Below are 25,791 nucleotides of genomic sequence, written 5' to 3'. Positions count from 1 at the left end.
TTTTCCAATGCTAAACTTCTGAGATACTATATTATTGAACAGGTGATCCTATCTACAAGAGGTGGCAACCGTGCTTTAAAACTAAGACAACGAGAATCGAGACATATTATAGGTCTCTGCACCCGTTTTCCGAAAGGACACAACCTCGATGAGGAAGATAATGTACATTTACATGGTGAATGATTGTTGTTGATCCAACTTAGAATGTACAATTATATCCGCCTTTATATGCTTTTTCCAACAGGTTGAAAGGAAGGGACTCTGTCTCAGGCTTGCGACATCTGCACCCTAGTCCTTTCAACGTTGGCCTTCTCCATTCTTCGCTCCAAGTATGTCTCCTTTCGTATTATATCACAGTGCACTTAGTTATTTATTATTTATTGTTATTTGGAACAAGGGTTTTTCTTGGCTTTCTTTAACTCAGTACTCGAATTTGCTCCCTTGACATAGTATGGATGTTTTATAAATATACATTATTGGTAGACTTGTGCGACTTGGACATTGGCAATCTTCAGTATATTTTACTGTTTATACCGTGACTCACATATATATCCTACCCCACTAACCAGGGGAAACAATACAGTGCGCAATCCTGACAACAAGTGATAGCTTTTCACTTCATTTTTGCCCTCTCCCACTAACCAGGGAACCAATACGCAAGAGCTTACTGTCCAATGGGTGCACACGGGGCATTTATAGGCATACGGTACACTTTGCCGTCTTCCCAATGTTTATTGTGACGTATTGCTCTACCATGGGAACCGCATGGTTTTCCAAATGCCGATCACGTGCTACTATAGCAACCAGCTCCTGAATATGATTGGAGGAGCATGACACATGACCCGCAAATTATGCCGGCTTACGATAGTTTTAATTTTAATTTTAATTTCAACTATCACAGCCACTACACAATGTGCAACATTATGCAAATACACGGTATCATGCCAGTCCGTTTTTGTTATCTACAATATTTACAATGTCTATCTTGTTTGACTTAACAAATATTTGGATTGTGTACAAATCGTTGATATGTTGCTTTCATCAACAAACTTTGACTGACAATTATTGTGAGATAAGATTGTATGTGTATATCTGTACATCTGATACATTGTCAACATGTCAGACCTATTCTAAGATGGCGCCTTTAATGACAAATTTTGGCTTGTTGGTCCGTCGTTCTTGTTTACATGTACACACGGTAAAAACAGCAAACTTTCAGAGTACTATTGTGTGAACAAGCACTCATGGAGTGCGAAACACGTCACGTAGGGCTTATGGCGTGAATAAACCCTACTTTTTTGACAGACCTGCAGTGTAAGTGTGGATCATTGTTGTATCTGAGTGCACGCTTGGAACGCCGCTTTGAACTGCATATATATATATATATATATATATATATATATATATATATATATATATATATATATATATATATATATATATATATATATATATATATATATATATATATGTATATATATATAAGATTAATGCGAACGAAGAAAAACTGCACTCGAGGGGGTCAAATCAAACCGGATTTATTGCACACAGATACAAGAGTTCAGACGCGTTTCGGCGGTACGCCTTTGTCAGTTACAGGCGGCCGCCATAACGCTGCAAAATATACACACATTGCCTCACAAGATCTCACGGTAATTGTCCTGGCAAGACGCCATATTAACATCAGGCACTACCGATAACATTAAGCGGTAAACAATGATCGGCTAAATTAGCATTTGCGGAGTGTTGGGTAAGCACTATTTACAGATATAATCAAACTCATTAAAAGTGATTTCTGTATGACATGGATTAATATACTTCATATTACAGAAAACCACACATTGCACTTAGAATAAATTGTAAAAATACATAAATTAAATGCTTATGGTTTCAGTATTCCCTTTTTAAGGTCAAAAAAAGCTGTTGCAGCCCTCAAATGGGCAAATCAAACAATTAATCCAAAACAGAAACTATTATACAAAATTCAATCTCAAAATTATCTCACCAGTGCTACCCTACCCCGACACAAATGATTGTATATACAAATATATGTCTCGCTAATATTTACAAAATCAAATGTCAATCAAAGAGAGTACTCATCTCAATTCATTTCTAAAACTCTAGATTCCCAAGGTGAGGCAAATAAAAAGAAAAAATATCCATTTATATACACAGTTCATACAGTATTTACAGGTGTACCTTCAATTCCTCTCCCATATTTAGACCCAAAGGAGTTTTAGTTGCTAAATCAATAACGTAGCGAGACTCCAATCTCCTGAGGCGTTTTTGCCGATCTCCTCCTCTGGAGTCTACAGCTACATGGTCTAGACAGAAATAACTGAGAAGTTTGCGGTTGCTGTTGTGATGTATGTGGAAATGGCGCGCTACTGGGTAACTACTGTCATTGTTCTGTATCGCTCTTTGGTGTTCCAGGATACAAATCTTGGCTTGGTGTTTAGTGCTCCCTATGTATCTGAGGCCACATGGGCAGCTCAGACAATATACAACATAGGGTGTCAAACAATTCATGAATTTTTTGATCATCACTGGCTCACTCTTGCCTGGCACATGATAGCTGGTGATTTTTTTGCTATCAAAATATTTTATATTATATATATATTTCCACAGCAAGCAGGAATGCAGATTGTCTATCGTGCAGAGAATATGTTGGAGAATGCATGCAGGAGCATGTATTGAGATGATGTCCATGGACATTGTGGGACGTTTTCGGAATCCCAGAAAATTCAGGAATGTACACAATTTTAAGGATAAAATATTTTACGAATTGGTTTTCACCTTTAAAAAGCGTTTTGTGAGCTCTTCATGCATTAATCATCATTAGAAGCCAAATATGAATGTAGAAATCACTTGATGTGAGTGGAAGAAGCCAGACTGAGAAAGTCATGTTCTGCCACATGAGTGGTTGCAAGAACAGGGAAAATCACCCAACATAGGCAACTGGGACAAACTAGTGAAGGAAATCTACTACAATTAAAGCAGAGTGAAGCAATAGTGCTTAGGAAACAAATACTGGCAAAGTCACAAGGATTGGTTTTAACATGCTAATACGTGGAAACCATATCTCTAAATGCCTGTCTATCCATGTGGTACAACATTAAAGCTATTCCAATTGGCTGTGTAAATGCTTGCTTCGTTTGAAGCAGCTGCATTGTGCACCCTTGTGAATGTGTGTGTGTAAACATATTCACGTACATGAATATGTGACTCTCACATGATACCTGACTAAACATTTGAAAACAACTTTCTGCAGTGAAAAAAGCCTAAAAGGTATTGCTTTCTCTAAACAATTATGACAAATTTTGCAGTTAATGTGCGATGCTTCAATTTACATTTGAGAGGTAAAATAGGCCATCGTGCTTTGCAGTATAATCGCTCAATGGGAAGTAGAATGTATTGCATCTAACAGCCAAAAGCATGAGGTGAGAGAAACACTTCCCTGGGTTGCGCCAAAAGCCTCTATGCATATCTTAAAACTTTGGTAACAGTAGCTTCTGGAGACAGCTGTGCTGTCAAGCCAGACCCAAAAAAGATACAACTGGAGATACTGTACAAAGTGCAGGCCAGTAATAGACAATTATATTTATTTATTTGTTATAGCATTTATACAGCGAGGACATAGCCACATGGGCAGCAGGGTGCTATTCAGAAAACCAGATAATAGTACAATGAATGAAGGAGGTAGGTTAACATGCGAGAAACATGGTCAAAATAGGGTTATAGATAAGTTCTGATTAGGTGATTTTACAGGTTTTACCCGAAGTGGAGAAGTTTATTGTTGGTCCTCAGGTCTTCTAGCACATTGTTCCTGGTTCTAGTCTTCAAGCAAGAGGCGGTCTGGTTCAGGATTTTAGCTTTTTTACTTTTGATTTTCCAGCATCATATGAGCTTATTTCCGATACTTCCCTTCATTCGGAAGGCCTTGAGTTGGCTATTCAGGTAAGTTGGCAGACATAGGTGTATAGCTTTATGGGTGACGCAAGCAACTTTCAAATGAATTCAGGCATCTATGTACAACCAATGCACATTTAGGGTGGCAAGAGGCAGTGTAAATTATAGTTCAAAGAGGGGCAAGATTAGTCTTGGGTTGCGCTGCACGTAAAGGCTTGGTCCCTGTCAAAGGCATGGACCATGGACCTGAGATTTTTGGGGAGGTTGGAGGGTTCCATTTTTCCAAGGAGGCAAAATTGGAAAGATACTGAGGGGCATATTACCAAGGAGGGCAATATGTGATTATCGACGTTTTCGTCCGCGAAGCAGCGTTAATCCTATCGCCCTATTAGCAAGCTGTCGCTAACAGCAGTTAGCGACAGCTTGTAGGCGTTAACGAGCTGTTTGGGGCCCGCTTTGCATGTCAGCGATATTTATCGCTATTGACATGCAAAGTGGGCGTAACCAACCTGTTAGCGACTGAAAGCAGTCGCTAAAGTCGCTATCGCCTATCAGCAAGGCAGGCATAGCGATGGAAATATTCGCGCTAAGTGCGAATATCTTCAAAAACTAACACCTGCTCAGACCAGTTCTTAGCCATTATATCCAATGGGAGTTGGATATTATGGCTAAGTCCCCGTTGGCGATAATGCGTGAATATCGCTGGATTACCGGCGATATTCACGCATTTCGCCACTAACGCCTGAAATTTTATCGCATTTGAGATAAAAGTTGCTAATAGCAAGTTATCTCTGTGATAAAATCAGACAAAGCACGGCGATAGAAAAAATGTCGCTAAGCCCATTTAGCGATAAATATTGCTAGTTGTTGGTAATATGCCCCACAGTTGGTTAGATTGGAGATGTGCATTGCCATGGAAAATCTGTGGCCGAAGGTGGATCATAAAGAATGTTCTCATGTTGGTATGAAGCACAAGTCAGTAAGATTCTGAAACCAGAGATAAACTAGGAAGGGAAGTGATCTGTAAGTGAAGCAGGGGGATTACGTTTTAAAGGGGTTGCATTTAAGGTAAATAACACTCACCCATTTCGGTTTTTTTCATGAACAAAAAGAGGGTGGAGATGTCTAAAGGGTTTGATACTCTGATTTATATCTGTGTGTCATCGACATACTGATGAATTGAAATTTCTTGTCTGTGACGCAGAGGACAAAAGTGTTCCATTTAGAGGTTAAATACAAAAGGTGATAGAATAGATACACCAGAAGAAGGGGGTGGGGAGGTGACTGTAATCTGAATTAGTCCATTTTCAAAAACTGTGATCGATCTGGAAGAGATGAATGATTGGAATCAATTCAGGACTGTCCCCTCTATGCCCATTCCAGATGAGAGCATATTTAGGAGGGTTTCATGATTCATCATATCGAATGTGGCTGACAATTCGACAGCACTAACAGACAGGCCTAGCCTTCATCCATCATCCATATGGAAGAATGCAATGTTGTTGTTAACTTGCTTCACCTAACTATAATCTTATCTTTGATCACATTAGAGCAATGTTTGATGGTTTGAAAGACAAATCTGAGTCAGTTCAAGGCGTCATATATATGTATTTTTGAAGAATTTGCCCTTAGTGTGGAATATTAGGTCTTTGTGAAATCTCCTTTGATGTTTTGGGCTTTCTAGCGATTCAGGGATCTGAGATTTCCTCATGGCTTTTTCTAGTTTCCTGGTTGTTCTCTGCTGGTATTTAGATCTGAGTTGTACCAAGGAGCGTTCCATTTTACTGTTGCTTGCATGCTGATTGTATTTGATGCAACTTGAGTATATTAGTGCGTTAGGTTGTTTGTGGAATTGTAAGTGAGTTAAGGTGTTGATATGTGTATTAGTTCTTCCAGGAGTTGTTGTATGGAGATCTTCTTTAGACGCCTTGATAGGATTTTTTCTGCTTTTATTTGGCCTATTTCTTAAGAGGAGTTGCTGAAGTTATGAAGAATGGTCATGTGAGATGGTAAGATCATTCTAATTTGACCATGTTCTAAGTGTTGCTAAAGTTGCTTAGGAAGATGTTGGGAAAGTATTGTGGTAGCATGGAAGCTGTGAGATATAGAAATGTTCAGGGAACTTGATATTGTATCCGACTGGGTGTTAAAAAATGTGTAAGCAGATTTTTTTGTTTTGATTTTGTCTGATAGATATTGTTGGGAGTTCAAAGAAATTGATGGCAGATTGTTTTTGAAAATTACAGCTAACACCCTTCGATACTTCCTAGAACTGTCTGTATTTGTGTGTGTGGGACAAAACTGCAGGGACCAGAAAGTCAAAGGATGTAGAGTATGTTGAGGAGAGCCATTATTCAGAAATGAATAAGCATTTCGAATGGGTGGGATGTGGTCAAGTCAGCAATTTTAAAAGTATGCATTTGGGCACAACAAGCATTTACTAGCTTATATTTCAGGATCAATTCTTTGGGTGTTCAGTAAAAGTATGGGTGATTTTGATTAACTTTTTGGGGTGGATGCCGTGCTTTGTTTTAGATCTGTGACATGGGTGATTACTTGTGGAGTGTATTGTAGCAATATAATAATTTAGGATTTTCCTTAATAGATATGCTATGCTTTCAAAGTGTGTAGATTGAAATGTCGTGAAGGCCAGAAATAGAAAAGTCGGTTGGAAGCGTTCAGACCTAAAATCTGTATTGCTTGTTTGTTCATTTCTAAGAAGCAAATGTGGCTATTGTAGCATTGTACTACTACTGGACTCAACTTCGCTCCAAAAATAATTCAGTGTTATCAAGGATTGCTAGAAAAAATCATTATCCAACTTCAAAGAATCAGTATCAAAGTACATTCACATGCAACTCAGAAATAGAGACTAGTAAGAAATTAGAGACTAGACAGCCAACACTGCATAGGACACGCACGCCTGCAGAAGCACATAACGCCTGAACACACATGCCAACATAGAACATTCACACAAATCATCACACCTACAAGGAACCATTTTCACAAAGTCTAACAGATATTCAGGCATTTGTACACAGACCAACAAAAATGCAGGCTTGACTGCATATAGACCATCATACCTAATAGTGCATTGCAGCAGAAGGGCCAGGGTGATGTGTATCAGTAGAGCACAGAGTGTTGAGCAGCAGGGACTCACTGTTTCATGCATTAGGGGGACAGGGGAAAATAGGAAGATGTGCACAAGGATATCTCAGGGTGATGTGAACCAAGGGAACCCTTGTGGTGCACCTATGGAAAATTGGGAGATGTGCTTGAGTAGAACTCTAATGTCCTTCGGGGGAGCTGTGGGTGCCATGCCATATAGGAGAAGTGAGTAAAGTGTTTCAGAAAAGCACTGGTAGACATACAGTTCATATGTAAGTTGATGTGTGCTTTCTGGGGTCCAGGATGGTGCACATCAAAAGGTATATGATGATATTCAATAGGGGCAGACTACAGTGAATAATAGGGGGGACACACCAATGTAAAAAGGCAGGTACATTTCTGGGTGTCCCATGTCAGGCGTGAGAAACTGAATGAGTCATGTATTTTCTCTGCATTATGGGTGTTGTAGGTTGTTTAAGCTTTAGAAACTCTGAGCACCAAAATGTAAAGAAGAATATTGGAGCCAGTTAATATACTCACACCAGACATTGTAGTGATGTTATAGTTAGGTGAATATGTCAGTGACAGCATTAATGTTTTGAACTAAAAAAACGCAGGAATTTACCAGTTATAGTATAGTTAGCAGAGCTAACAATAATTTGTGCCACACCATGCACTGTTTATGACCTCACATATTACATCACTAATTACATGTTCTATGACATCACTGAAGACATCTCAAATGATATCATTGATGACATCACAAGCTCAGATGACAAGAAGTAATCCACTCAACTTAGACAGTCACCCCTCTCCCCTTAATTAAAGCAGCCGACAAGCATTTCATTTTTTCTTCAACTTTGGCCCTGGTGTGGTGGTCATTCTAAGTCCTCCCCAAGGGGTTTTGGGTGGGGCAGTGTAGGGATACCCTGCCCCTTATATTATTCTTTGTTTTCAGGTTCAGGACATGAGACTAGGTCCACAAGTCCTGTAATGGATAGTAGCAAAATGTTTCTCATGTTGCTGGCAGCCAATCAGTGTGCTCATTCCCAAGGGAGTCTGACTTCCTTGGGAGGGAAATGGCCCAAGGGAAAACATTTCCCTGGGCCAATCAGAATGCTCCATTTAAATAAAAAATTGGGTTAGAAGAACTCTCGAGAGAGTCCCTCACGCCTAATCATCCAGATATACACATATGTCTGAAGCTTAATTTCTCAAAACCTACTGAACGAATTTACACCAAATCACAATCTGCGTACCACGATCAAGATTTAGCTTCCTGCCAAATTTGGTGTAATTCCAAATCAGTTTTTTGATGTAGCCATGCCTAAAAGGATCTATGGGAAATTTGTGTTTTGGAACTCCCCCTTTTTCCTCAGCTCCTGCTTGATGGATCACCCCAACACTTTCCATGCAGAAACTAGCCTATTTCTCTCTCTCTCTCTTTCTCTATATATATATATATTACCTACTGGCGGTCGCCAGTAGGTATATATAGTTAGGATTTTTTTGAATAGGGATTTCTGAAAATTCTATGTTGAATAACTTTGGCTTTGAAGGACGGAATTGGCTGAAACTTTCTGGAAAATGGCACATTTTGTTTCTGAGCTTCCCCTGAAAGTTTGGGGGGGTTGTGTGAAGTGGGGGCCGAGAAAAAAGGGGGGTCCCAAAACGTGTTTTTAACATTGAGTTTTCCATAGGGCGGTTGGACTCCCTTTTAGCTCGAACGGCAGAATGGATTTCTATGGAACTTGGCAAAATTGTAGGGACTGGTAGCCCTTGGCTAGGTCTCAAGATATGTGCAAAAGTGGATTTTGAGTAATTAAGGTTAAAAAAAATATATATATCTGTAAGCGCGCCCCGGTACGCGCACCGGGGAGCGCTCCGGGCGCGCTACGCAACTTGCACGCGTAAAGCTGATTGGCTCCCTGGTGTCTGTAAACATTCTAAACAGTCCGGAGCGGCCGCCATCTTGTGTCTCGGTAGGATCGAGACACAAGAGGTGGCCAAAACAAAGGGGGAAATGACCATAAGTGGGCAGAGTAGATCCTCCCTGACCCCCTAGGTTTGATGTGGGGGCTTTAAAAGGGCCCCGCGGGGCAAAAAAAATAAAAAAAAAAATCGTTTTTTTGCGGGGGGGAGCGCCCGGTACGCGCACCGGGAAGCGGTCCGGGGAGCGTACTATGGGGAAAAAAGAATGATAGACTTTTCAAATATTGTATATTTATTGATTGTTCTTTTTGTTGTTTTTATTTTTTATTTTTATTTAAGTAGCAACATGTAGGTACCAATGCAGAGTCAAAAAATTAATATACTCTGTCTCCTTTGTAGATATCTTGCATGTTGTTTCAGAAGTTATTGTGGGATATGGAATTCATACCATAGTCTGTCAGGAAAGCAGAAACAATATGGAGGCAGGAGATGATAAAGACATGATAAATAGACATTTGAGATAATATAGTTGGAGAAAGGAAGTAACTATGAGCAAACTTACTATGTAACACAAAAAAGTTGCACCGTATATTTTAAGTCTCACTTTATATTATATCTTTTTGGGTACTATTTCATAATTTTCATATAAAAAAGAATAATGTCTCAAACAATTGTAACTTTTAAAAATTAAATTTATTGTTCTGATTTTTCAAAATCTAAAAGAATTTGTAAAATTAATTCATCTGGAATGTCCTCCTTTTCATTCCATGATTCACATTCTTCAACACATTTAATTAATTCTTGGTCTAAAGTGTCATCCAAAAACTCAATTTCTTCATTTTCTTCCTTAGGATTGTTTTCAATCTTAATTGGAAAGGAAATATTATTTTCTTTCTATTGTGCTTCCATTTTCTTGCTGTAAATTGCATAAAAAATAAATATATCAGTAGAGATAGGGCACTGTTGGGTTTAATTTCAAACAGGTAATGGTGAGTTTTTAACAGTGAAGTTATCTTTGGGCACTGTATGGTTTCAGGCAGGAAGTAGAACTATTAAAAAGTGCCTGTGATGAAGCCTTAGTAAATTAATAATTATACCAGAGAAGCCTAACTCAATCCATAACTATAACAGAGAAGACTATCTCAATCTCTAACTCTTACAGAGGGACAGTATATAACTATCTGAAAACGTTTTCCCAAATTAGCATAACATAGTTCTCCTTTCAAATTTTAAAAATAACATCTCACCTTTCAAAAAGAAGTTTAAGTTGTCAGTGAAAATGCTCTTGAAATGTACTTCAGGAAGTAGTAGTCAAAATGGCTGTGTTTCTCTCTCTTTCTTTATATATATTCAGGTACATAACCAATCAAATGTCATGAAATAATAGTAGAAAATGAAAGTAACATTTTCATTGGTTGTCAATTCTAACACTTCATATGTGTTTTTGTCATGTAATTTACCTCAGGATATTTAGTCAGGCCTACAGCATAAATGTCTCAATGGAATTCCATCAAATTTGGGTAAATGGTAGGGACTGCTATGTAGTAGGGCCTATTCTATATTTGATGAAAGAGTCTCCAGTGGTTTTTCTGTAAATTACTTTCCCACCTTTTTTTATCGAGCGCTTACCGGTGCACGCCCCGTTACGCGTACCGGCAGCGTTAATGGAGTCCTCCATTTTGTGTTTCGGTAGAATTGAGACACAAGATGGAGGGCAAACAATGTTCGGAATGGGTAGAATGGGGTACGGTAGACACTTCCTAACCCTCTAGGTTTTCTGAGGGGGGCTTAGGACGCTCAAATAGGCAAAAAAGAAATAATCGCGTGGAGAGCGCCTGGTACGCGCACCGGTAAGCGTACCGGGGAGCGTACTTTGGTGAAAAATAGTGAAATAATTTAGAAAAAGATAAACGTTTAGAATGATCAGAGGTAGGGTAGCTCTGAAAAGAGCTATTGGGTTCTGTGGCTGATTTAGGTACCTACAAGTATGTTCCAATGCACAGTCTTAAATTCAGGAGGAATATTCTATTCCCCTCATCTGACAAGTGCACACCATCTCCTCTGTAGATGTCTTGCATGTTGTAACGCAAGTTATTGTTGAATATTTAACCCATTCTAAAGTCTCTCATATAAGTAGAAACAGATTTATTCACATGTTTCCGTGCTTTCTCAAATTTTGGACAAAATTGGTTGGACCAGTTCCATTTCTGTCTTTGGCATATATTGGAATATATCAAGGCAGTTTGGGGAAAAAGTGTCATCAATTGATGAAAGGTGTCCTTTAAAAGCATTTCCAGACCAACCCCAGTCATAGTGCCCAAATCATTTCCACCACAGTGCACTATTAAGAGGTTCAGGGTTTGGAAGATGCATAGGAAAATTTAAATAAAAAACATATAAATTATATTTTTCCTTTAAAAGAATAATACATTTTACAGCTTTTGATATTTGCTATTTAAAAACGATTGAAATTCACTGAACAAACCATAGGTTATAGACCATATATAGTTAGGAATTAGCATTTACAAAACCTTGAAAATTCACTGAAAAAACCATAGGTTATAGACCATATATAGTTAGGGATTAGAATTTTCAAAACCTTATTTTACTCACACAAAACCATTGAAATTCGCATACATAGTTAGTTGCACTAACTATATATTGCGCACCCGCAATCCACTGCTGATGATGTCACATATTACATCATTCATGACATGGTAAGTGACATCACTGATGACATCACTGTTGACAACTCAAATGACATCACTGATGACATCATGCATGTGATAATACGATGAACCTCTTCAGACTCTAATATAACCTTAGATACATTCAGTGTAAACAGACACTCACAGATTGTCACTCATCCATGGAGTTACTCATACACCTAGTCAGTCATGCAAAGAATCAATCACACCTCCATTTCCTCAACTATACAGTTATACACACCTTACTTAATCAAACATATTCTAACACATATTTACTCTCCTATACAATCCCTGATACAAGTTGTCAATGATCCATGCAGCCACTCACACATTCACTGGCTCTTATACACAGTAATTTATATATGTCAACTCTCACATGTACTGTGTTTTACATATGTACTTACTTTGACATGTAGCACTGAGATATCCATTCACTCACCAATACACTCATGCACACAGTCAACCACCCATACAGCTGTTTCCACATGCAGTTTTGAACCCATACATCTAGTGAATCAACATTTCACACATCTATGCACAGAGTCACACACCTCCCAGCCACCCACACACACACACTCACTCTCCCATACAAATACTTGGGCAACCAATCAATAACCCATATAGTTACTCATATAGCAACTGATAAACACATGCAGCAGTTTACAGAACAACAGATATAATGATGCACAAATTAAGACAGTTTAGTCACTAACCCATGCACTCAGTGAGACACATTTAATCACTCTCTCATACAGTCAGTCATGCACCTACTAAATCCTTCATCCAGACACTTATACATCCACTCATTCTTAAATATGTAAGACATATTTTAACTTTACAGAAAAATACAGTCACTGGATGATGTCATCAGTGATGTCATCAGTGATGTCACTTACCATGTCATGAATGATGTAATATGTGACATCATCAGCAGTGGATTGCGGGTGCGCGATATATAGTTAGTGCAACTAACTACATATGCAAATTTCAATGGTTTTGTGTGAGTAAAATAAGGTTTTGAAAATGCTAATCCCTATTCCCCCCTATTCCCCCCTATTCAGTGAATATAAATATATATATATATATTCACTGAAAAAACCATTGGTTATAGACCATATATAGTTAGGGATTAGCCTTTTCAAAACCTTATTTTACTCGCATAAAACCATTGAAATTCCATATATAGTTAGTTGCACTAACTATATATCGCGGACCCGCAATCCACTGCTAATGATGTCACATATTACATCATTCATGACATGGTCAGTGACATCACTGATGACATCACTGATGACATCTCAAATGACATCACTGATGACATCACTGATGACAACACCCAGTGACTGTATGTTTCTGTAAAGTTAAAATATGTCTTACATATTGAAGAATGAGTGGATGTATAAGTGTCTGGATGAAGGATTTAGTAGGTGCATGACTGACTGTATGAGAGAATGATTAAATGTGTCTCACTGAGTGCATGGGTTAGTGACTAAAGTGTCTTAATTTGCCAATCATTATATATGTTGTTCTGTAAACTGCTGCATGTTTAAATCAGTAGCTATATGAGTAACTATATGGGTTATTGAATGGTTGCCCAAGTATTTGTATGGGAGACTGAGTATGTGTGTGGGTGGCTGGGAGGTGTATGCCTCTGTGCATAGATGTGTGAACAGTTAATTCCCTAGGTGTATGGGTTCAAAAGTGCATGTAGAAACAGCTGTATGGACAGTTGACTGTGTGCATGAGTGTATTCGTTAGTGAATGGATATCTCAGTGCTACATGTCAAAGTAAGTACATATGTAAAACACAGTCCATGTGAGAATTGACATATATAAATAACTGAACATAAGAGCCACTTAATGTGAGAGTGGCTGTATGGATCATTGTGATCTTGTATCAGGGATTGTATAAGAGAGTAAATATGTGTTAGTATATGTATGAATAAGTAAGGTGTGTATAACTGTATAGTTGAGGAAATGGAGGTGTGATTGATTCTTTGCATGACTGACTAGGTGTGTGAGTAACTCCATGGATGTGTGACAGTCTGTGAGTGTCTGTTTACACTGAGTGTATCTAAGGTTATATTACAGTCTGAAGATGTTCATTGTATTATCACATAAATGATATCATCAGTGATGTGATCAATAATGTCAAATGAGATGTCAGTGATGTCATCAGTGATGTCATCAGTGATGTCATCAGTGATGTCATTTGAGATGTCATCAGTTATGTCATCAGTGATGTCACTGACCATGTCATGAATGATGTAATATGTGACATCATTAGCAGTGGATTGCGGGTCCGCGATATATAGTTAGTGCAACTAACTATATATGGAATTTCAATGGTTTTATGCGAGTAAAATAAGGTTTTGAAAAGGCTAATCCCTAACTATATATGGTCTATAACCAATGGTTTTTTCAGTGAATTTTCAAGGTTTTGTAAATGCAAATTCCTAACTATATATGGACTATAACCTATGGTTTTTTCTGTGAATTTCAATGGTTTTTTAGTAGCAAATATCAAAAGCTGTCAAATGTCAAGTACGTGATAGGTAAAAACGTTTTCGTGTTTATGCACGCTGATGTGCTTTGAACGCTGCCCCCCCCCCCTCCCCTCTTTACTCTTAGTAGTACTCTCTCTTTGCAGATAGTGAAGGGTAGTTAACGCAGACCTTTACCCCCGTTGTAATCCGTCGTGTCTGCTTGTCTCTCCATTTGATTGATTGTTATCCAAGCATTTACTGTTTTAGAATTGGTTCTCTTTGGTTCATTCTCTATTTACAAACAAGCACAAAGTCGCAATACTCTGTTTAGTCTTTGCAGATAGTGAAAAATCGTGTAAAAAAATAAAAGTAATCGAGCAAAATCAGTAGGCCACTAATTGGATCTCTTTTTGACCTCGCTAAAATAGAAACATTAAGAACAACCCTTCATGAGAAATACGAAAATAGTGAGATGAACTGAGCTCCACACCATGAGGGCTGCAAGACAGCTCGGCTCCCTCACCCACCCCGCCCAAAATAACGACAAACCCTATGCAAATATTAAAAATATATACAACACACCAGCAAAGTAACAGGGAAAAACATTTTATTAAATAACTATTTACATAACTATTTTATACTTTTTGTTGCCCGATCCGGCTAGCTCAATCGATCGAGCATGAAACTCATGCACTCTGATAGCAAGCGTTGCTACTGTTGCTATGCAGACCAAAACTGGTTTTCAGTTTGTACATTTTTCTAGATTTTTCCATCCGAGGTTGGTTGAGTTTGTAGAACGATGGCTTCAGATTTTCCACATACGGTGTGGTGTTGCGGACTGGGAGGGGGCGCTTCGCTCCTGCCCCCTCCCCAAGTAAGATTTTCATACGTGAAAGTACGTTAATGGTTTTGGTCCCTGAGTTGCTTCGATGTCACTGCCATTCTCAAATGGCATAAGTTCTGGATGTTGGGTGCCATAGTTCAGAGTTCTGAGCAGCGCTTGTAACACTGTCTGAAGCTTATTTCCACCTACTGCAGCTTCACTATTCTCAAAGTAAGTGAGGGTCGTTTGTGGACCTGACTGCATTTGAAAACAATGTGATATGGTACCTCTCTAAACAGCTTGACGGAGGCCCCCGAGGGGCGGTGTGATGGCACGGACTCGGAGAAGACGCTTGGCTCCGACCCCCTCCCCAAGTCTTATAGCACTGGTGTAGCCTGAGATCGCCCCCGACATAGGCGGCCGGCTCCCGGGGTCCGGCGGAACTTTTTGCCTTTTGATGACTCTTCTATTCTGGACCTTGTCCCACAATCTGTTTGACCTGAAGACACGCTGTAGTGGGGCGCCCCTTTACCGTTTTAGTTGCCATTCCGCCCGCTTTTGCTACACTGTGCCTCTTCCGCCATTCAGCTGTTTACCGCCCGCTCTTGCGACTACAGCGTCTCGCTCACCATGTAGTTGAGTTGCTCCCGCTCTTGCGATGCAACGATAGGCGGCTCCCACAGGACTCTCAAAATGGCGGCCGGCTCTTCAGATTTGGGCGTGGTCCACTAAAATGGCCCTGGGACACCTTGGAACTCGGACGCTTCCCTGATAGGGCTTTGGTCCCATTCTCGAAAGCGTCCCCTCAGCCGTGAAGATTGTACAAAAGTCTTGGGGGCCCCCGACTCCCGCAGGCTTCTGGTGGGGAGCGGCTGCCATGTTTGCTCGTGGAAGGCCACGACGGAGCTACGAGATGGTGGTGCTCTCATGCTGACGCCAGCTTTAGTCTGAAACATCCAGAAACACTGTAGACTACCAATTCGATCAGTTCCGGTAGCGCCCCAACATGACCCGGTAGAGAAGAACTTGCCCTCCCCTCTTTGACTGATGGTTCTTGTTGCCTGTCCCCTCTTGTCATTTAGCAGAACTTTTTGGACTGCTGAAAGGGGTTGTGTTCCGAACGCTGGTTGGTGGAGACATTTTGACTATATTCTTGACCTACGTTGTCGCGTAATGCGTTATATGACACGCCGCGTTAGCGCACCCGGAAGTGATCCGGGGCGCGGCGCGCAGCGCGTAACGTAAGCATAACAGGTCATGTAACTTGTTAATAAAACTTTTCATTGGTTCATTTTACTTTTGAAATTTTAATGATGAAAAGCTTGGTCATATGACCTAAAAATTACGCTTTTTATTGGTTTCGAACATTATTTTTTTTTAAACATATATGTTGTAATGTTCCAGGCTAATGTACTTTCCCCGAAAATTTACAACTGTCCTGCAAGTAAAATATATTCCTTTTTCGAGAAAAAGGGCGTTTCTTCGTCCCATGACGGGGCCGTTGAGTAAAAGAGGCTCGGCCTGCTGTCTAAATCGCCGATACGCCTGATTATCAGATTCTTATCGATCACTTTATGTTGCAGGAGTGGAAAACACAACTGCCCTTGACCATTTATCTTTACTGCGTTCCTACGTATTATACCTTTTATCCGTCATGTAATTGGACTGCTTTATTTCACTTGCCTTTTACTGATTCGAAAACAGTGACTAAAAGTAAAAACTTTACCAATGTAAATACTACTACCATGTTTTGTTTTAAAAACCTTTATTGTGAAAATGTCAGTATACAAATACGGGCCTATAACCACGTGGGCTGGCCACGGAGCAAACTGAAATCGTATATGATGAGGAGACATTTACACTGTAGAGGAACGTAACGAGCGGGCCATTAGGTTGCAAGAACTAAGGTGTCTAACAGTTGCGGAATCGGTGGACGTACATTTTGTAATTAAAATACGACAAAGCCACTTACAAAAAAATCATCTAGATATACATTTGCGGGCAAGTACCATGAGTGACGTTAATTCGAACTTTCAATAGTACAGTAATCAATAACACATCAGAACTTAATATCAATAGGGATGTCGAAATATTCAATCAATTCTCGTCCCCGCCCGCCATGAGCATCAAAACTGCATTCATATCCCGTGATATCAAGGTTGTTCAACCAGTACACAACAAGGAGTTACGAGTCCCATTTATACCGGCGCCATTTTGGGCGAGGCCGGGCAGGTCCAAGATATAGTCAAAATGTCTCCACCAACCATCGGCCAGACCAGAACCCCTTTCGGCCCTTTATGCTACAAGATGGTGTCTTCCATTCAGAAAATATTGTTGGCAGCATTTTGAAAGGAAAGATAAACAGCCGTTCTCCTAGTGAGTCTCACATTGTTACATTTAGGAAGAATGTTGAAGAGTAGTATGTTGAAAATCTGAAGCCATTGTTCTACAAACTCTCAATCAGCCTTGGATGGAAAAAAAAATCCTGAAGAATGTACAAACTGAAAACCAATTTTTGTCTGTATAGCATCAGCAGCAACGCTTGAGTCAGCTTTGTGTGAAGCCGCCATTTTGATTCAATCAATAACGTCCCCCTGCACACATTCAGGGACCTGGTCGTGTCTTCAAGTCAAACGGATTGTGGGACAAGATGCAGAATGGAAAAGGGAAAAAGTTCCGCCGGACCCCGGGAGCCGGCCGCCTATGTCATGGGCGATCTTTGGCCACACCAGGACAATAGTGAAGCTGCAGCAGGTGCAAATAAGCTTCAGACAGTGTTACAAACACTGCTCAGAACTCTCAACGATGGCACTCAACATCCAGGACTTGCCATCCGGATCTTGGCGCCTTGTGCTGGTTCCGACCTATTCACACATCGGTCCACTACTGACATCACCTCATAAGCCAACGGGGCACCCCACGCCGACTTTCGGCGCAGCATTGTAGGATGGCCACACCAGTGCGGCAACTTGCTGGACACAACCTCGGTGCCATCCGGATCTCGGCGCGTTCGAGTCACTGTACCGCAAGAGTGACCGGAACTCAGCTGGACACGCCGTCTTTCGGCGCAGCATTGTAGGATGGCCACACCAGTGCGGCAATTTGCTGGACACCACCTCGGGCAATAGTGAAGCTGCAGCAGGTGCAAATAAGCTTCATATAGTCTTACAAGCACTGCTCAGAACTCTCAACTATGGCACTCAACATCCAGGACTTGCCATCCGGATCTTGGCGCCTTGTGCTGGTTCTGACCTATTCACACATCGGTCCACTACTGACATCACCTCATAAGCCAACGGGGCACCCCACGCCGACTTTCGGCGCAGCATTGTAGGATAGCCACACCAGTGCGGCAACTTGCTGGACACCACCTCGGTGCCATCCGGATCTCGGCGCGTTCGAGTCACTGTACCGCAAGTGACCGGAACTCAGCTGGACACGCCGTCTTTCGGCGCAGCATTGTAGGATGGCCACACCAGTGCGACAACTTGCTGGACACCACCTCGGTGCCATCCAGATCTCGGCGGGCTGTGATGCCTTCGGCCTACTGTAGCCGCAAGTGCGGACGCAACTCAGTTGGACGGCGAGTGAAAAGATAAGGGGCGCCGCACTGCAGCCGAGGAGCCTCCATCTTGGGGGAGACGCACAGCCCCCACTGACTGACGCGACCTTACAGGCCAACAGGGCGCCCCACGCCGACTTTCGGCGCAGCATTGTAGGATAGCCACACCAGTGCAGCAACTTGCTGGACAACAACTCGGTGCCATCCGGATCTCGGCGCGTTGTGCTGCCTTCGGCCTATTCGCACATCGGTCCGCTACTGACGCCGCCTCACGTGCCAACGGATTTTCTACGCTTTTTGTAGCCCTATGCCGCATAACAGGTCATGTGACTTGTTTATAAAACTTTTCATTGGTTCATTTTACTTTTGGTTTACTAATGATGGAAGGCTTGGTCATATGACCTAAAAATAACACTTTTTATTGGTTTAGAACATTTTTTTTTCCCAAACGATGAAAGCCCCACCTTGTTTCTGGATGTTTCAGACTGAAGCTGGTGTCAGCATGAGAGCACCACCATCTCGTGGCTCCGTCGTGGTCATTCCGCGAGCAATCATGGCAGCCGCTCCCAACCGGAAGCCTGAAGAGTCGAGGGCCCCCAAGACTTTTGTAGAATCTTCACGGCTGAGGGGACGCTTTCGAGGATGGAGCCCAAGCCCTAGCAGGCAAGCGTCCGAGTTCCAAGGTGTCCCAGGGCCATTTTAGTGGACCAGGCCCAAATCCGAAGAGCCGTCCGCCATTTTAAGAATCCAATGGCAGACGCCTATCGCTGCACCGCAAGAGTGGGCGCAACTCAACTACATGGTGAGCAAGACGCTGTAGCCGCAAGAGCGGGCGATAAACAGCTGAATGGCGGAAGAGGCACAGTGTAGCAAAAGCGGGCGGAATGGCAACTGAAACGGTAAAGGGGCGCCCCAGTACAGCAGACGAGCCTCCACCTGGGGACGCCCGTTCACGCCGCCTCCCCCACGCCCCCCCCCCCCGGGGCGCCCCACGCCGTTTTTCGGAGCAGCATTGTAGGATACCAAAACCAGTGCGGCAAGTTACTGGACATCACCTGGGTGCCATCCACATCTCAGCGCGTTCTGCTGCCTTGGGACTATTCGCACAACAGACCGCTACTGACGAGGCCTCCCCCCGCACCACCCGGGACGCCCCACGCTGTTTTTCTGAGCTGCATTGTAGGAAACCAAAAACCAGTGCGGCACCCAGGTAACATCACCTGGGTGCCGTCCAGAACTCAGCACGTTGTGCTGCCTTGGGACTATTCGCACAAAAGACAGCTACTGACCATTGTTGCTTCTTTTTGCCAAAAAAATGTTTAAATGTATTTACAGTTTTTGTTGCGTTCGATATATTTATAAAGTTAATAAAGTTTTATAATCCTACTTTGTTGGAGTACTATATATTTTTAAAAAATCGGGTGAATGGGGCCTTGAATCGGGTTATTGTCATGTGTGGGCTTTGGAAGTGTGCTGCTACAGGATCGGACATTTCAAACTCAAATGCACGTTCTTTTTCTTACCTTTCCGAAGCATGGAGCGCAATAGCAGGCAGAGAAAGGGTGATGCAAGTGTTGAACACTGCCTGGCCTGGCAAGTTGCTGGCAGTGCCCCCCCCCGCTCCTGAAAGAGGGCACACACACACCGCCGCCCCCCGAGTACTTCACATATCTTTAAAAGACCATGCGCTTGTTAATGAGGCTTAAATGGTTTATCACCCCTTCTAGAGCCCCTGCATCGGCCCTCTGACGTTTCCTGGAAGAATTAGCACGTAACACAATACCAAGCACTGTCAGCTGAAACCCCCGAGGAATCGGGTTTTTGCTTGCAGGAATCGGGAGGCGGGAGACTAGCACTGAAATCGGTAGTCTCACGCCTGAATCGAGAGGGTTGGCATGTCTGGATTCTCTGCAGCTGGGGCCATAAACTACATCCGCAGGGCTAGGTGATAGCCTGGGACCGGCCTGGACAATCGGACACAGAGGAAGAGGAGTGTCAGAGGGTGCGGTAGTGAATAGGGTGAAAGGGAGGTGTCGGACGGGCACAGGGTGTGATTCTCAGGGAAGAGCAGCGCAGATGGGGGGAAGTTTATGGCCCATGCATGAGAGAGAGAGCGGGGGTGACCAGTGCGTGGGGGAGATGCTTGCGAGGGTGGGGAACCGTGCTGAGGATCGGCGGCGTGCAGAGAGTGGGTCTGGTCAAGGCATCTAAAATGGCTGCCGTGCACGACAAAATTGTGGCATTGGAAAAAAGGCAAGATGGCGCAGACAATGTTTATCAATAAGGATTCATTTATAACAAAATATTTTAACGCAGTGACAAATTGGCGGTCAACACTTCCTGATTTCCATCGAATCGAACGTTAACAGACGTCACGCAGCAAAAAAAAAAAAAAACACGCACTGCCGCTGGAAGACATGTATCAACATATATGAGCCTCCTCAGCCACCCTCAGAAAACATAAGGGATCAGGATACGTCTCCCGCACCCCCTTATACCTAGTAATTTAATTAAAACGAAACACAAAATGGCGAATTCCCGTTTCGCTACCAGTTTGCGGCCCAGTTCGCGGCCCGAGAAGCGCTTCTACCGTGAAAAATCATTTTTTTTTTATTTTCCCCACGGGACCCTTTAATAACCCCAACATCATTCCTAGGGGGTCAAGAGGGGTCTACCTTGCCCCCTTTCATTAAATTCCCCCTTCGTTTTTCACCTCTTCTTCTCTCTCGATCCTACCGAGAGATAAGATGGCGGCCGCTCCGGACTGTTTAGAATGTTGACAGACACCGGAGAGCCAATCAGCTTCGCATCGCAAAGTTCCGTTTCGCGAAAAGTAAGCGGACCGGAGCGCAGCCCGGAGCGCTGTTACAGATATATATCTTGTTTTGAACGTTAATTTCTCAAAATCCACTGGAGCACATATATTGAGACCTAGCAAAGGCACATCGGGCTAACAGTCCCTACAATTTTGCCAAGTTTCGTGCAAATCCATTCAGCCGTTCGAGCTAAAAGTGAGGCCAACCGCCCTATGGAAATTAACATGGGGAAAACGCGTTTTGGGACCCCCCTTTTTTCTCGGCCCCCCCTTGACGAAACCCCCCCATATTTTCAAGGGCTGCTCAGAAACAAAATGTGCCATTTTCCTGAAACTTTCTGCCGATTCCGTCCACAAACGCCAAAGTTATTAGACATAGAATTTTCAAAAATCCCATAGGGAAAAAATCCTAACTAACACATTGCATGACGTTTCGGCTCCGAGGAGCCTTGTTCACATGACGGTATATATATATATAATCCAAAGTACCCTGAAGCAATAGGAGGTCACGCAACAGAGCCTCGCCATGCGGCTCCTTAATGCAGTCTGCCTTCCTGCTCTTTCATTAATCCAAATGCCAACGTGTTTCGAGGAACAAACCCCTTCTTCTCGGGCTGCCAGTAATGAAAACACCTGAGCCTCGCACTCCTTTCACTATGCAGCTTTATTAAACTACATCACTTCCCCCAGTGGGCGTGTGCTCGATGCAAGAGTCTTTGATGTATGCTGGGACATAGAGTCCTGAGTGCGAGCGTTATTGTTCTCTTGCAGTCAATTCAAATGTTTCATACATTATCAATTGTAAATAATAATTGAGGACGCAGTCGCTTTTTGGTTCTGCCACTTTTATATTTTGAGCAGATTTGTTGTACATCACCGTATTTAATCAGTGGGTGTTGTAGTTTATTTTTATAGAAAATACAAGTTGCATCACTTGTGGGAATTGTTCTACTTGTCTGGGAATTTGCTTTGTCATACACAAGTGGGTATATCCTATGTACAGTGCTTACATTAAACGATGTGAAAAAACACTTTATGTTACAAATATACAAAAAAAAATTTACGGTAAACAATTTACACAATATACATATCCGTGAGGAAAGAGTGAACTGTACCCTACTAACTGATTTCAACACTAGACCATTTTTATAACTACTTTTTTTGTATTTGAGGTCTAGTAGCGCAAATGTGAAATTTTATGACTATTGAATATTTGTCATAATTTGCAGTCTATTGTTCAAACCAACTTTGCGCTAATAAAAGTTCATTTATTCTGGTGAACCAAAAAAACGCCGACGCGTTTCCAAGCCTGTGTATTTAATCGTCAGGCTCTTCTTCAGGGCATGGGTTAGGTGGGTACCTGTGTAAAAACAACATGGAATGTTTGAGAATGGGGCCTCTCTCTAACATTGAGTCAGTACTCTTCAAATAGTTGCACAGAATTTTACCTTTCCGCAGAGAATAATTCTTCTGTCTGTCTGTAATAGCGCTTCTGACTATTAAGCCGTTCTGCAGAGGTAAAGGGCACATCATATATATGTTCAATTTATTTGAACAATGGGTCTCTTTTCATTTTTACTAAAATCGGTGAAATGTCAGGACATCATTTTACCTATTTACTCTGTGAGAGCGGGTCTTCAATTGGAATTCTATTTTTCTTTTTTCTGCTTTCTTTAACCACGCTTCATTAGATGCACGAAGGCGGCTGGGTCTGTACTGGTGACAAAGATTTAGGCTAGAGTTAGTTTACAGTCATGGAGCCTTACCGGGAGTTGTTTTCTATGTTTAGCCATTGCTTACTTCGAATTTCAGCCCGCAGGCTGGCCGCTGCTCGCGCACTGTTGGCGGCGTCTTAGTTTTCCCTTTTTAAGATTTCTCGCATGTAGCTGCAAAAACGAAAGGATCGTTTTAGTTATGCGTTCCGCCTTTTTTGCTCATGTACTCCCCTCGGTTGTTGTCTTACCTGAGGGGTTGTTCAAGGTTTCCGATATCTTCCAGCCGGCTTCTGTGTTGAACGGTTAGTTGCACAGTGTGGGTCACATGACTGGTTGGTTTTATTCTTGTCATGTGTTTCAGGGGTTATGGGAGATGTAGTCCTGACCTGTTTAGTTGCTAGTGTTTTCTACAGAGGAGGCATTGATATCTTTAAGCTTCTAGTTGTTCATTCAGTCCTGTATCCACGCAGTTAAACCTCATGATTAAATACGCTTCTCTCCTGAGTAACAGCGTTTCCACATTGCCTCCTCTTAATGGAGCTTTTATTCCGGAGAGAACCGACCACCGTAGATCTTTCTCTGTATGGTTTTCATCAATAAAGTGTTGAACCATGGGTGTAGTTGTTACTTTTTGTTTGATCCTAGAGCGATGTTGTGCCAATCTTCGTGTAATTTGCTGGTTCGTTTTTCCTATGTAAATTTTATTACATGGGCACAATATTACGTAAACAATATTTTTGCTTTTGCAGTTGGTGAACTCTTTATGGCTCCATTTTATGTTATTGTGCTCAAACATAGTCCCTTCTATGGTACTTGCACATGCTATACATGTGCCACACTTATGGTGTCCTTGCACTGGGCTTAAGTTCCATAAGGCGCGGAGGTCACTTTTTGCTTTTGATGTGCCTAGATCTGCTCGTATTAATTGTTGACCTAGATTTCTGTTTTTTTTTAGCGCAAACATGGGTTTTGCAAATGGAGCTTCAAGATTTGACAACAGATGCCAGTTCTTCAAGATTATCGATTTATATCGATTTGTGAGTGGGCCGAACGTTGTGACACATACCAACTATTCTAATGTTTTTTTTACTTTATTGGTCAACAGCTCTTCCCTTGGTGTAAACCATGCACGTTTTGTTGCGTGCTTCAACATCTTTTTGGGGTAGCCTCGTTTCACTAATTGTTCACAGAAGATTTCTGCATGTGTCAGATAATCTTCTTTTCTAGAACAATTTCTTCGAATTCTTAGTAGTTGGCTATATGGTAGGTTCTCTTTTAAGCTTTTTGGGTGAAAGCTCCGGTAGTGGAGAATGGTGTTCTTATCTGTTTGTTTTCGGTGTAGTGTAGTGATTAATGCTTTGTTTTGGTGAAAAACCTCAACGTCTAGGAACGTTAAGCGTGAATTGCTGTGTGTCATACTGAATTTGATATCCGGATGCCTGCTGTTAAGCCATTCATGGAACTGGGCTAGTTGTTCCGAGGTCCCATTCCAATGGCACCAGATATCATCTATATAGCGATACCACTTTTGAATGTGTTCTCTATATGGATTGTTTTGATAGACAAATCTTTCTTCGTGCAAGGCCATGAAGAGCACTGCCATCTCTGGGGCATAAGGACACCCCATGGCAGTGCCCTTCACCTGCACGTAGAAAGTGTCCATAAAACGGAAATAGTTTCGTTTTAAGGCCATGGTGGCCAATTCAATTATGAATTTTGTGGGCACTCTCTGTGGTTTTGGCATGGTCTCTAGGAAGAACGCAATCGTCTCAAGTCCTTCATCTTGAGGGATCTGGGTGTACAATGAATTTACATAAAAGGCAACCAACAGTTCTTTATTTTCATCAAATGGAAGATTCTCTACTTTTCTAATGAGGTCAGCTGTATCTTTGATATAGGATTATACATCACTCAAAAAGGGTTTTAAAAAAACATCTACATATTTTGCTATTGGTTCTAAAACCGAGTCGCACCGGAGACTATCGGTCTTCCGGGTGGCTCATGTAGATTTTTTTGCACTTTGGGCAGGAAATAGATCACAGGAGTTTTTTTTGCTCATATAATCAAATTCCTTTGGGCCCAATATGCCTTCGTCCAGTCCTTCTTTGAGTTTAATGAGAATTTCTGTTTGAATTCTGTTGGTTGGGTCTTCTGGTATTTTCCTGTACCATTCTGTGTTATCAATTTGACTAGTTGCCTCCTTTATGTATTTATCTTTTTGCAAAACTACCAGGGATCCCCCCTTATCGGCCGGCTTAACCACTATGGACATATCCTCACTTAAGTTTTTGATTGCTGCCTGCTGGTCTTTTGAAATGTTTCTTCTAAGGAAGGTTTTTTGTTGGCCTAACTGCGTGAGTGATGACAGGACTGCATGCTCAAACGCCAATATTTGTTTGGGAACCATTTGTGCTGTCGGAGTGAAAGTGGACTTATTTGATAGATTAGAAGGTTCTGGTGGTTTTGTAGTTTCTTTGTTATGAAAAAAAGCCTTTAATCGTATTTTTCTAAATAGATCTTGTGCCTCTATTTTAAGATTTATTATGTCTGTATTTGTCGAGGGAACAAATTTGATCCCTAATTCAAGGACTGATCTTTCATGTATGGTAAGCTGTTTGGAAGAGAGATTAATAATCGAAGAGTTTGTTATGTCTTGAAATAGTTCTTGTTGCAAGTTCTCATCTCCCATGCTTGTTGTTGGGGTTGGGGTTTGAACCTTACCCGGCCTCTGCC

This window comes from Lissotriton vulgaris, chromosome 6 (genome assembly GCF_964263255.1).
Source record: "Lissotriton vulgaris chromosome 6, aLisVul1.2, whole genome shotgun sequence".
Classification (NCBI taxonomy): Eukaryota; Metazoa; Chordata; class Amphibia; order Caudata; family Salamandridae; genus Lissotriton; species Lissotriton vulgaris.
Note: the sequence above shows the minus strand (reverse complement) of the source record.